Source organism: Rhipicephalus sanguineus, chromosome 4 (assembly GCF_013339695.2).
Source record: "Rhipicephalus sanguineus isolate Rsan-2018 chromosome 4, BIME_Rsan_1.4, whole genome shotgun sequence".
Lineage (NCBI taxonomy): Eukaryota > Metazoa > Arthropoda > Arachnida > Ixodida > Ixodidae > Rhipicephalus > Rhipicephalus sanguineus.
The window spans coordinates 105,773,135-105,786,311 of NC_051179.1; the positions used below are offsets into that span (position 1 = coordinate 105,773,135).

Genomic DNA, 13,177 nt, shown 5'->3' on the forward strand with positions numbered 1-13,177 from the left:
ACCGACACTTTGTAAACAGTGTAGTCTATGTATGTATATGTGGTTATCAGTGTATATATCATAATCATCACCCTGGAGCACCTGGAGTAGCATGTCAGGCGAATAGCCAGGCAAACATCTCCAGCTTTTCATTTAAACATTTCTCTCTCTCTCTCTCTCTCCTGTTCCCTAGGCATAGTTTTAAAGCCGCATTGTAGGGCTAGCCGAGCGCGCACACACACACACACACACACACACACACACACACACACACACACGCACGCACGCACGCACGCACGCACACATATTACAATTTACTACTGCGAAGCATGTGCACATACAGCAAAGCGGATGGCGGCTACAAAGCGGCATTCTGTGGATCATACATATTATTTCTACTTTCAGCTAAGCCGCACATATTTCGATGTCCTGCACCGACTGAGCGCAACTGTCAGACGTATTCCACGTGATACCCTCCTTCGCTTTAATTGAATACGTTGCCTAGCTATGGTGTTGTCACCGGGGCGAGTCGTGAAGTCACGGTGCAGTCGTCATGCTTCACTTTTTATAGTCGTTTCATTACATGCCACTCACTCATGGAGCTCATCCGTAGACAGATGGTAAATGAGGAGGACTGCGAACATATGGCGTGGCACTGTTTACGGATAATGTAGCGGTGGTGACGGAAAGGAGGGGGAAGGGGGAAGGGGGTTGGCACGTGGCAGGTGGATGTCTACGTGCAGTGTGCCTTGCCGAGTTCTAGCAAAGATTTCTTGTGGCAGCGCATCAATCCGGACGACCAGCGCAGGATAATCCGTTCGGTACGTGATCTCTTACTTCTTCTAGTACTTAATATGTCTAATTAGAAATGAGCGGAAGGGTCGGTAGGGTATATACTGTTCAATGTATGGATGCAGGAAAACTAAAACTGAGTCGAACGGAAAGCTGTCGATATTTTAAGGGAAGACGCGAATGAGCTTGATCCATACATATAGCACGAGTGGGCACTCATTGGAAACAGCGCGTCCCTGAATACTTTTAGGTCAGATGACTTCGAACCCAGGACATCACGTACAGTAAATGACACGTTATCGCTTGATATTTTTCTTGACACTCCATTGGACTTTAACCGCTTCATATTTTTGTTGACACTCCGTTATATTTTAAAGTGCGGTCTAGCTTTTACGAGAGTCCTGCAATTCCCTTCTAGTAACGAAACTTCGCGTTTACGCTATGGGAGAGCCTCATACGCTGCTGAAAAATGCCACGCCGAGGCGCCAGTGTACCACAGGCGGCATGGTTGGCACCGTTCGCGTATTCAAATGCTCGCGCAGTGCGAGACGAGCGGCTGAATATGATGTGCATGTTTTAGTTAGTTGAAAGATGTCTCAGGTAGACGATGACTAACACCGTTCAGGTTACAAGGGAACGTCCAAAAAGGTTTCGTTAGTTTCTTTACCGTTAGACCAGAAGCAGCGCGGGAAATGGCAGCGGGTCATACCGCGGCAGAAAAGTGGCAATATTAAATTTGAGTCGAAGTATACACGTGTGTTCGCGGACCATTTCGAAGCTTCGGACGTTGTCACTGCGTACGATTTTAATATCACCGGCGATGTCGTGTCCCTCGAACGCGACAAGCCAACGCTGCTGTAAATAGCTTTGTAGTAAAAGAAGCAAACTACCTACTCTCGATTGTTTTGATCTGGTAAAATGCAGCCAGAAGGACTCTGATACTGCTCACAGTGTAACAGAAATTGAACAGCTGTGGTGGCCGAAGCATCTGGCGCCACGAACAACCTGGCGCCACCGAGAGATCGCGCTCACTTGCGGGCGAATGGGCGTGTAACAGCTCATATTTTTCACTCTTTTTACAAGTGTAACCGCTGGCCCTTTGTTGCGAATACACAGTGTTTAATTTCACGCAAATGTTAAAAATATTAGTGTTGAGACGAAAGGCGCTCGCCCGGTGACGGCGGCTGCGGGCGAAATGGAACACCCGTTTACTAAGATTTAGGTGCGTGTAAAAGGACCACAGGTGGAAAAATCAGTCAGAAGTCCCCCGCTACGTCGTTCCTCATAATCTTGTTGTGGTGCTGGTTCGTAAAACCACGAATCTTTGTGTCTTTTCAGATGATACCAGCTGCATGTTTTGAGCTGCTGTTTTTTAGATGCGAAGTATCCGTTGCTCGGGGGTATGTAACGCGGCGTGGTCATCCGCATGCCCCGTGGTAGTCCGCACTAACACTACGCATGCGCGACTCTCCTCCTTCCCTCTCTCCAACAGCTGCGCGTTGCTCTCTCCACTTCTCTACCAGCACCTGCTTGCGCTTCTCCTGCGTTCTCGCATCTGCTCTCACGGCGCATACGCTACTCTCCTCCTTTAGTATCCTCTTCTTCAAATTGTAGAGCGCTGCGCGCGTTCAGTCCAGCGCTTGCCTCGGCTGGCTCCTCTGAAATGCGGGCTCGACATGCCGAAATTCTCTTCTGCACAGCGCCGCGATGAAGGCCAGCGCATGCGCGTCCCCTCCCCCTCTCTCTCCTCTCCTACGCTGCCTCTCTCTCGCAAGCCTGTCGACCGCGTTCCCCGCACGCCCTGTGAGAATTAACGGCTAGGCTACAGGGAAGACACGACGCGCGTAGTGTTCCTCTTCGCGTTCCACGACGCGAGGTCGGTAGCACGCCCAGCGAACGCCAACGGAACGCGATCGTGCAAGTGCTCCGGCTTCGCATCGCCTCATGGTCCCCTTTAGCGGGAGATGGTGTAATTTTTTCTCCCTGGTACTCATATTGCCAGGTATTTGTTGGTAATCTTTCTAAGATACCCGCACTCTCAGTTTGGAGGGGATGTATAGACAACGGACCTACCCCACGTGCACGTAAGTTGCTCGACTGTGAATGGCGATAGGTCCACGCCTGATCGAACCATGCCAGGAGCAAGAGCCGGGAGAGAGCGTACGCAGAAAACAAATTTCCAGCTTACTACAACACTAAAAGCACACGTGACAAACAGAAATATGGCGACTACGAGCGAGAAACCTCGCTACCTCTTGCAACAAACACAGCGCGCGTTGGGTTTGACCAGCTGCCGCGCTTCGCAAACTACCTAACCTGCGGCCAGATCAAAGCTGCCCATGCATCACAGGCAGCTGCACCACAATTCCTTATGAAGGCCAGCAATATAAGACTCAGCCTCAGCAGCGTCTTCTTTAAAGCGGAAGCCTTAGGTACCTAATCAAACGTGAAAATAGACCACTGGCGTCCGCACGAGTAATTAAAAAAATCTCATCACATGGCAGCGTGACGTCGCGATCGCCAAAATTTGTGACCTCATCATGATCTTACTATGACGTCACATGATGACATCATCAAATGACATCGTCGGTTGGTCAAAGATAGATCAATACCGGAGGCTCTGCAAAACCCAGTGAGGTGCAGAAAGCTTGCACCTTCTGCGATCTCAGAGGCACTACAAGCACTACAAGCTTGAATCGACTGAGAAGCAAAAAAAAAAAGAAGAAAATGGCTATCGCCTTCGACTCGTCCTAAGCCAATGCATGAGGAACAGTTTTAATTTCATTCACCGAGGATGCACGTGTGCCTTTGTGGCTGCTAACGTTAAGTGGTAGATGTAAAATATGGCACCAGGCGTCACGCCACATCAATTGCACAGAGAGATTTAAAGCTGCCCACTTATTACGCATAGCTCTATCCATTTTCATCATCATCATATGCAGAAGGTGCACCAACAACATTCCCTCGCGTTTGCCTAGCATAACTCCATTGTGCCACGCCTAATGAATTGCGCTATGGGTGCGCGCTTAAAAGATGAACAACCCATACAAATTGCTCTACTACAACTGTTCATGATTGGCTATGCCCTTGATAACGTGGGCGTTTCAAGTCTATCCACACATTATAGGCTGTGCCACAATTCGGCAATAACAGGAGCCTTGTCATACCTTCATAGCAGTTTCGTATATGCACAAGGCCACAAAAGCTTCACTGGGCTTATAGATGTCGACCTGACTTCACGAAATTTTGTGAACTACTATATAGTGCTTGTTCGCGTTCTGTGTGTTCACACTAACTGATCATGTTATTTCTCCTACTCTTCAGTTAACAACAAAGTTGTATATTGCTAGGAGATTTGTCTGTTTGTTTTTTCGCAATAGTCACACGGTGCCTTAGACATTTGTCTGAGACGGCTCGAAGGCGAAAGCGATCCTCTGCGTCTTTGTATTCTGAGTCGATTGTATTGATCCTCCGAAAGCTTCTACACCCAACGTTAATTCTCACTGCCTCAGGGAGCGGAGGCATTGGAAGATTTCTGCACTTCACGTGTTTTTGCATTTCGTCCGGTATCAGCCAAACTTTCAACAAGCGACGATGTCATCTGATGCGGCATCATAGGGTCGTCCTGCTGGTGCCATGATTACTTCCCCAGATCTACCTACCTGTGACGTCACGATCACGTCATAGGGCGGCGTCATCACGTGGTGATGTTCTGCATTACTTAAGTCGAAACAGCCCAGGGAGCAAAAAAAATGTATAAAAGCGAGCGCGCCTAGCGTCCACAAGCCAACATCCTTCGAAGCCGCTTGCTGCTCGTCTTCGTGTCACATTTCCCATCATGCCCCTGTTTCATTTACTTTTTTTGTGGGCTCATCAAAAGCTTTGACGAGAGCGCGCGCCTGGCGTCCACAAGCTAACCTCCTCGGACGCGGCTCCACACCTCGTTCTCCATGCGTTGGTTGCAATTCCCAGAATGCTCCTGTTTCATTTTTTTGTGGCTGGGCTTCAATATCTTCACTTGACGCTCACTCCTAGCTTTTTTTCCTTCCATGACGCCGCCGATGCAGAAGGACACTTTCCCGTTTGATGAGGCAATGAAGCCCTTCGCTCCCAGCACAGACAGGTCCCACAGAAAAAGACACGGGGAGGGGGGGGGGGGCAGACACCAAGTTTTATCGTTCACGAAACGCCAAGAGCATGCGGCAAGCCATACAAGACGACGCATGTGGCAAAATACAAAAATACAGCATTTTAACAGAGCATAGGCTCGATTTCGGACTTGGTTGCGGTGTGTGTGATGGACTAAGGTTCAGGTTTCTATGCCCCCTTGGTGTTTTGTGCGAAACAGCGTTCTTTGTCTTCCACCTTCACAGCGTGGAATGGCTCCTCAAATCTTTTGCTATCTGTCCCACCTCTCATTCCCGCTTTCCCCTCCCCATGTATGGGGTAGCCAATCGAGCCCGTGCTGGGCTAACCTCCCTGCCATTTTCTTTCGCTTCTCCCTCTCTTGCTCTCTTATTCCTACGCCTAAACCAACCAACAAAGAAACATGTTTCTGCTTATCTGTTGAGCTTGCACAGTGTAGAGTCATAGCAGTGATGTATTTCTATCGCTGCAGACGGACAATGAAGCTGACGGTGGCCCTCATAGCCCTTGGCATTGCTGGAATTTTGCTACATGGTAAGCGTTCCACTAGAAAGAAGATCGTTGCATCATTACCCCGTCATCGTATCCTAATTTTCTGTCTCTTTGTAAACGGTACTGTTAACGGTCTAAAGGATGCAGGAGAAGAAGCGTGACGAAGGCCTGGTACCCTTTGTATATTACAGTAGCAGTGGTAGGTTATTAAATGCCGTTTATTCATCCGAAACATATAAATACATCTCTCTGGTATGTGCAGTCAGAGAACCTAAAATGAAGACCGACTATTCCAAAAATCACACCATCTCCCGCTAAAGGGGACCATGAGGCGATGCGAAGCAGTGTTTCGGCATGTACAGCCCGCGTTTCAGAGGTTGAGTGGTGAGGGGAAAGGGAAAAGAGGAGGGGGAAAGGGGTAAGGGAAAGGGGAGGGGAGGAGAGAGGGGGTGGAGTAGGGGAAAGGGGGTGGGAAAGGGGAGGGGGAAAGGGAAGTGGATAGGCGATGTGGAGAGGGGGACGGGAGAGAGATAGTGGTGAGGGGAAGGGGAGAAGGCTTGCGCATGCGCAGTAAGGGTGGTCACGCCGCACCACCACCACCACCACCACCACCGGTTTGAACTCCGCTATAAGATGTTTCACATCAAAAAAGGGACATTTAGCCACAGTTGAAAGCGCATGGAATGACAACCAGTGAAGAAACACGGAAAACAGGCCGACGTGCGTATCAGAAACAACTCACTCAACTTTCGTTCGTGTCGCATACAGCCAATTAAGTTGTGCTTACAAACATAACAAAAACAACAATAATAGGCAGTGTAGCGCGATCGAAACTCTTCTCTGTCTCCTTACCCCTCCTCCAGGAATCTTATCACGTCGCCTCGGCCATGCACATAAACCTTTAAAGCGATAGCATTAAAGAGCCCATGTCGCAGAAATTTCAATGTTGGCGTCGATGTCGGCGTCGGCGGCGTTGGTTGTGTGCGAAAAAAATGGAGCTGTCCGTGAGCGTAAAATCGCGATGAACGCAATTAATAAAAATCATCGTATCGAGCAGGAATTCATACCAGGTATTCCGCGGCGCATTTTAGCGTTTTGCCACAGAGCGATGACATTGCTTCAAATTGCTTCGCAAAAGCACTCTGCATGCGTCAATGATAAACATACGTAAGATTACGGGGCAGAAGCGTACAATCGCACCAAGCGTCAAACAATGCGCGGTGGGTATGTGGTTTGGAGGCCTACCCATTACAGAGCATTCAGGCGTAATTGATCAACATCATCATCAGCCACAGCATCAACAAAGGTTTGCTTATTACCTTATAGCCTCGTAGCGGCGACTTGGCTACCTCGCAAAATGATAATTATAGTGTAGTAGGCACTTCAGAACTGTAGCTTGCAGTATGCATTCTAGCAGTCCTTAAAGGGGCCCTGCAATACTTTTTGAGCAGGGTCAAAAAGCGCTGCCAATCCGTAGTCGAGGCTCCCGAAAACACGCGAGCCAAATAATATAGCGAAGCGAGCGGCCTGGAATTTACAATAAATTCTCAAAGTCAGCTGAAAATCGCTCCCTCTTCGCTCGACAAATGATGTATTAGTCCGCAATATATTACGCGATTGTGGGCAGTTCCACCATTGGCTGATGTTATAATCACGATAACACCCTCACATTACCTTCGTTGTCAATTTTGAGTTCTTTCAGTAGATAATATGTATGTTTATATCGTGTTATGCCGTTAAAACACCGAACAAACTATAACATTAGCACTTCCGGTCTCACCGACAGCTCGTCTGCTCGTAGTTGCGTGGTTGCGTTTTCTTCACCATGCGCAGTGCCGAAATCCTGAATATTTCTGTGCTTTTGACCATCGCCGCTTGCCGTTGAGAGTGGCAGCCGTTCGAGTGTTGCCTCGTCAGCTGGAAACTGCATCGTCGGCACGTTCTCACGATCGACCGAGGCAGCGGTGCAGCATTTCTCCGATAACAATGCTGGCGCCGGCTAGCTTAGGATACCTGTGTTCGCTGTATGGCGAGAGTCCCGTTCGCTGTCTGTTCACTATGTCATCGAGCCGTACCTCGGCGTATCCTCCCCGTAGGCTCACGTTCCCGAGAAACCGCGACACAGCAACCAGACTCGCATTTTCACGGTAGCTGCAGACAACCGGGGGATGGGTCCGCGCCGGCCCGATGCCCCACGATCCTTTCTTCTAGTCTTTAGTTCTTTGTTGTCAGCCCGCACTCGCTGTGCGCCCGCATTCGAAGAGCAAACAGTATCGAAGTACCGCCACTGGTAGAAGGGTGCACGCAGCTTTGCCGTGTTGAATACGATTCAAGCGAGAGCAGTGCGACGAGGCGGTGTATCGGAGTGTGGGTCGAAACCCATCTCAGCTGTCATTCGTTTTAAACGCGCACGCAGGTTTACATCCATGGTTGGCAGAGCGATGAAAACACTACGGCAGTTCGAGGTGCACACCCAACATTACCAAACCGACTCGCAGTTTTCAAGCACGCGCGATACACGGTGCGATGGAGACGACGTCCACGCAAGCCGACCGGAAGTGGCGCCGCAGACCACGTGGTTGCGCCGAGACGCCAGAGAGAAAAAAATGAAGAAAAAAATGCCGCCGGCGATGATGTAACTCTTCGGCGCCTCCTCGCACCTCCGTTCTCCCTGCCTTCACGCCCCGCGCAACTTTTCGCGCGCTCGCGGCGTTGAGTGGAGGAAGAAAGCTGCGGAACGTGACCTCTATAACTTGGTAACACCACTTAGACTTGACGGATTCGAAAAATTTTTGCGGCATATGACTCGTGAAGAGTCATACGTCAATAATGAGACTATTCCAATATAACTAAGAAAGGTGTCGCAGGGCCCCTTTAGAGCTTGCCGTGTTACGCGCACAGATGTTCCTTTCCTCGGATGAGGTTGAGCTGGCCACCGAGAAGCTGAACGTGAAAAGCGATGAGAAGACAAAGTTTCAGTGCCATCGAAGTTTAATTTTCACTGTGTAAAACAACCGGCTGCTTATACACGTGTCATTTTAAAACTTGTAGAGAATGGTGTTTGCTGTCTCACAACATGGTTGATACAGCGGATCAGTGACACCTTCAATATGCGATAACTAACCACATTACTCCTCATTGAGATTACTCAAGGCTTGCCTTACAGCTACCATTTCAATGGCGTTATCTTTTAGTAGTACCATGTCCATTAATACGGTGGCATACTTGGTTTATTTTTGCCACCTCAATGAAGTTCATTACCTACCTACCTACTTAGACATGCTTAATTAATTAAGTCACAGTGATGTCGCTGTATTACATACTGCCAGTTGTGTGGATACTAAATCAGCGTTCAGGTTTTTTCATGTACTTCTGTTTTATTATCCACAGAGTGTACAGCTAAACCAGTTGTTCAGCTCTCCGGAGCGGCGTCCGAGGAAGCTCAACGCACGTACGTACGTGCCGAAGATGCCGAAGCCCGTTTATCTGTGGTTTGCGTGAACAACCAGTGCATCACCTCACAAACATCTATATCTTGTGTGAACGACAAGTGCGTCACGTACAAGAAATAAGCGCAAGTCTTAAAAAATATGTATTCACGACTGCAACGCACCAATGGCGACTGCCGTTTCCTTTCGCAAGAAGCAACTGATTTGCTGTAGACCAGCTTCAAACGGCCAAGCGCGCAACGAAGTCTCTGACTGTACTCTACTGGTGATGGTAAAATAAAGTGTTTTAACTGAAAAGACTCAGTACACGGATGTATCTAGGACTATATGCACGCGACCTTGCAGAAATCCCTCCATGTGCTTTTTTGATCTTATGCGCTGATTATGAGTTACTTTCATCGCAGTGAAAAAATTATAAACAGGCGGTGTGTGCTGGATCCGTCGTTTCGACAAACGCACTTGTCTGGTTCAAGGCTGCAACTTCACGAAGACAAGTCCGCTTGTCGGAACGTTGGCTCCAGCACTCACTCCCTGTTTATGATTTTTCATCGCAAGCTTCCTTGTTGCCCTGACTCCGGCCTTTTGTTTTGAATTTCATTACGCTGTAAGTATCGACTGACACCAATACCGGGAGTAGCATGCTAGACAACCAGCCATGCGAACGTCTTCTCAAAATAATACGCCTAGTATTCCTTCCTGTTTTTATAGTTCTTGAAGCTGTGTCAGAGCTATGGCAGTGTTCCCATGGACTGTATTCTTCAAGCTGGAAGAGTAAACTGTGCCCCAAAGTGAGGCAAAGGATGCAATGGAAGTAACCATAGCCCATCTTTTTTTTTTTGCTATGAGCCCTGTGAACACTTCATGCATTCAGTCTCCATGTTAGCACTGATCATTCGCACGCGAGGTGTTTGGTGGCACTAATTTCTGTGTGAGCAAGCGCCTAGCTACATCGTACCTTCACACCTAAGCTCTTAACCCTAGCGCAAGTGCCTGAGCAAACACAGGAAGCTCCACAATTTGAAGATGAGGAAGGCGTCTTCGTCCAACGTGGGAATAACTGCACGAGTATGACATTTAAAAAGCCAAAATTTTCGCCGCCAGAGCGATGCAATGAAAGCGATGGCAATGAATTGGAATGATGTAGGAAGAAAGGCTAGGAGCTCACTCCTTTAGCAAACGCGGCCACTGCGGTGAGCGAAGCGGCCTTCTGGCTTTCTATGACTTCAACGGAAACTTTCACGATGGGAGCACAACGCGCACAAAGCTCTAGGTGTACAACACGTGGAACCCCATATAGAGATGACTGCGCGAGCACAGGCGACCGCGTTCTGTAAGTCAACGCACGGACGCTCTCCGCCTCCTATATCCAAGCGGCGCGACAGAACAAAGACGAGGCGACGCTCTTTAGCGCGCGCATTTTGTCCCTTTGCGCCATCTGGCAGATAATGGTGAACAAGCCTCTGCCAAGCTGAAGCGCCTGGAGCGATGTATGCGTGCGTAGCCGAGTGGCTTAACGCGTCGCAACGCGGAGCGAAGAGTCGTAGGTTCGAATCCCTGATTGCGCACTGCGGAAAGCTTTTTCTGAACTGTTTGTCTTTATGTGTTTTGGATCTTTATGGGCCTGTATATGCACACATGTGCATATATATATATATGTGACGTATGGAGCCATGGTAGGAGAAGCCGAGGATGAAGAAGTGGCGCGTGAATGGAAAAAAAGTATGGCGTCTGTGCCGCTGGCCATCTCCCATTCATAGCGTCACACAAGTCGACAGGATGGAGACCTGGCAGCCGACTCATTAGCCGCACATCACCAGCAAAGCCATCAGCAATACACCTTGACCACTTGCAGACCACCGAAGCAGAGCCTGCTGCACACAGCGACCAGCATCATGACAGAACCATCAACTGACCTTGACATCCCCAAGTACACCGGATCAGCGGACGATGGACCCGTGCAGGAATGGTTCGACCTATTCGAGCTCCACGCTACCGCTGCATCATGGTCGGAAAAGGAGATGGTCACCAACTTCAATGACTACGTCACCGGTGAGGCATTCCGATTTTACCTCACACACATATTTCAAAACAACGAGTCATGGAAAAAGATCAGAGAAGAGATGATTACCCGTTTTAACGACTACGACAAAGACTTGCTTATAAACAACCATGTGGAGACAATGGCACTCAGTCGTTACAGTCAAAAGCAGTCTTCACGCATCCGAACACCAAGCATGAATTCGCGATTCCCCACAGACAGATTCCCCACGATGATTGCCCCGTCTCATGAACCTTCCAAATATACGGAGCGCATTCAGACGACGAGCATGAATGCACAGTTTCCAAGAGACAAAGCAAAGTCACAGCTCATGGAAAGACATCACGGCCGTTTTCCTACGAGACCGGACCTTCCACCAGGCTTCTCATGTACGCAAAGATCGCCATCGCCTACCTCTTCAATGCACTACAAAAATAACATCAATATTCAACCACTCAGATTGCTTGATTGCTCGTCCTACATTCGTGGGCCAACACCTAGTTTTGCGTCCAGGAGCTCTACTGGTGTACCTAACTCTCATCGCACGCCTCATGAGATCGCTACGTACGCTACAGACCAGCTGGAATATCAGGAAAATACCCTGCCAAGCCACTTCTATTCCGTAAGAGGCCATTATTCAGGAGGATTTAACTCTGCGGTTCCGCAAAGCGACACAAATCCGCAATTGGCCAAGCCTCCGCTGCCCGACAAGCAAGACAACAGCACATCATGCACCAGCTACCTACTGGACACGACATCAAATTGCAAAGAAACTCAAATTGCAAAGAGAAGCGCACCTCATCAACTCCCGCAACAACGTCTGCCACAAGCGTCTGTAATTAACGGCTTTGCAGGAGTCACAGAGCTCACACCAACTTCACTGCCCGAAAAGCATTGCACCAGCTACCAAGTGCACACTACATCAAATTGCCAAGAAAATCAGCGTCATGCTCCAAAAGGGCTGCCGCCTCAGCAGTTTCTGCAACATGATCAGCAAGGCCTACCCAAGCAAATCGACCAAATTAAGCGACAGCAACAGGCACTCCGGCAAGGACAACTACAAATATCAGAGGCACAATCGGAAAGACGTTTGAAAGCGAGCCAACTGAAGCGAAGACAAATTCAAGATGCCTCGCTCAAGACAAAGAAGCGATCAAATTCAAGACAACTTCGCCGAAAGGAACGTCGTCAGAGACGCCTTCAATGTCAGGTATCAAGACTGTGCTTACAAATCAACCATCTGAGGCAACACTACAGCAAACGACAAAACCGGCACAAAACCAAACACTTTTCTTCTGAAAGAACACAGCCATCGCCCCATCAGCCTCATTCAACGGATAGAACAAGTAGAAGCACCGCATGTGTAACGGTCACGACAAGCCGACGCCCACGACATCCGAGCCGCCGGCGCTCCAAAGTGTTCCAATACGATTCATCCGGGACATGTCGAACAACTGTGTTGTCATCAGTGTCCATGTGCAAGACATCCTTGTGTCCTCCAGAACGCAACAGCCAGCCTCGCCCACCAGAGCTCTTCTCGACATCAGGGGACTGCTGCGCTCTCCCCTGAAGCTTTTTGCTAGTTTACGGAACTCCATTGGGACATGGAACGATTTGTATATTTTGACATTTGTCATTTCTAAACCTCTGCTTGTTTACTTTTCGTTCTTTGTAACTCACGCCTTCTTTCCGGGGGAGGGGGAATCATGTGACGTATGGAGCCATGGTAGGAGAAGCCGAGGATGAAGAAGTGGCGCGTGAATGGAAAAAAAGTACAACGCCTGTTCGCTAGGCCGGCTGTACTATTCTCTGACGTCGCCTTTTTCTTGCCCAAGCCGGTCGCGTGCCCTTGCCGTCTCGCGTTCTTTATCATTACACTCGGCCACGCTGCAAGTATGGCATCCTGTCAGCAATGTCCTGTCTGCAGTCATCCTGGACACTTCACCGTCATCTGCAGCACTAATGTATCTGGTGGTCTGCACTTGGTGTACCTCAGTGGTCGGTCTTTCCAAGGCTGCAGCCAGCCTGGACGTTCGTGCAAAGACAACCACGGAGCGCGGCACTGGCTGTGCCTTAGTGGTCGCTGCACGCTTAGCTGACAGTTTTCTTGCGGCAGTTTGGGGCGCTCGTCTCCATCCCTGTCTACGCGCTGGGCAGACAAATTCTTACACAGTGAAGAATGCGCACAAGCTTGGACAAGCTGCGGAGCGGGGTCGTGATTCGACGTAGCAGCGTCTGCGTAGCTGTCACTGCAATCTTTTGTTCTGGGGTAACAAGGACA

General features: G+C 49.2%; 1 long non-coding RNA gene across 1 annotated transcript; it reads left to right on the top strand.

Annotated features, from left to right (window-relative positions):
* The first annotated feature begins 671 nt into the window (after nt 1-671).
* Nucleotides 672-9,135, top strand: LOC119388917 (uncharacterized). The gene is made up of 3 exons (XR_005182898.2): nt 672-800; nt 5,390-5,451; nt 8,800-9,135. It is a non-coding gene; the product is annotated as an uncharacterized LOC119388917 (long non-coding RNA).
* Nucleotides 9,136-13,177: the final 4,042 nt, after the last annotated feature.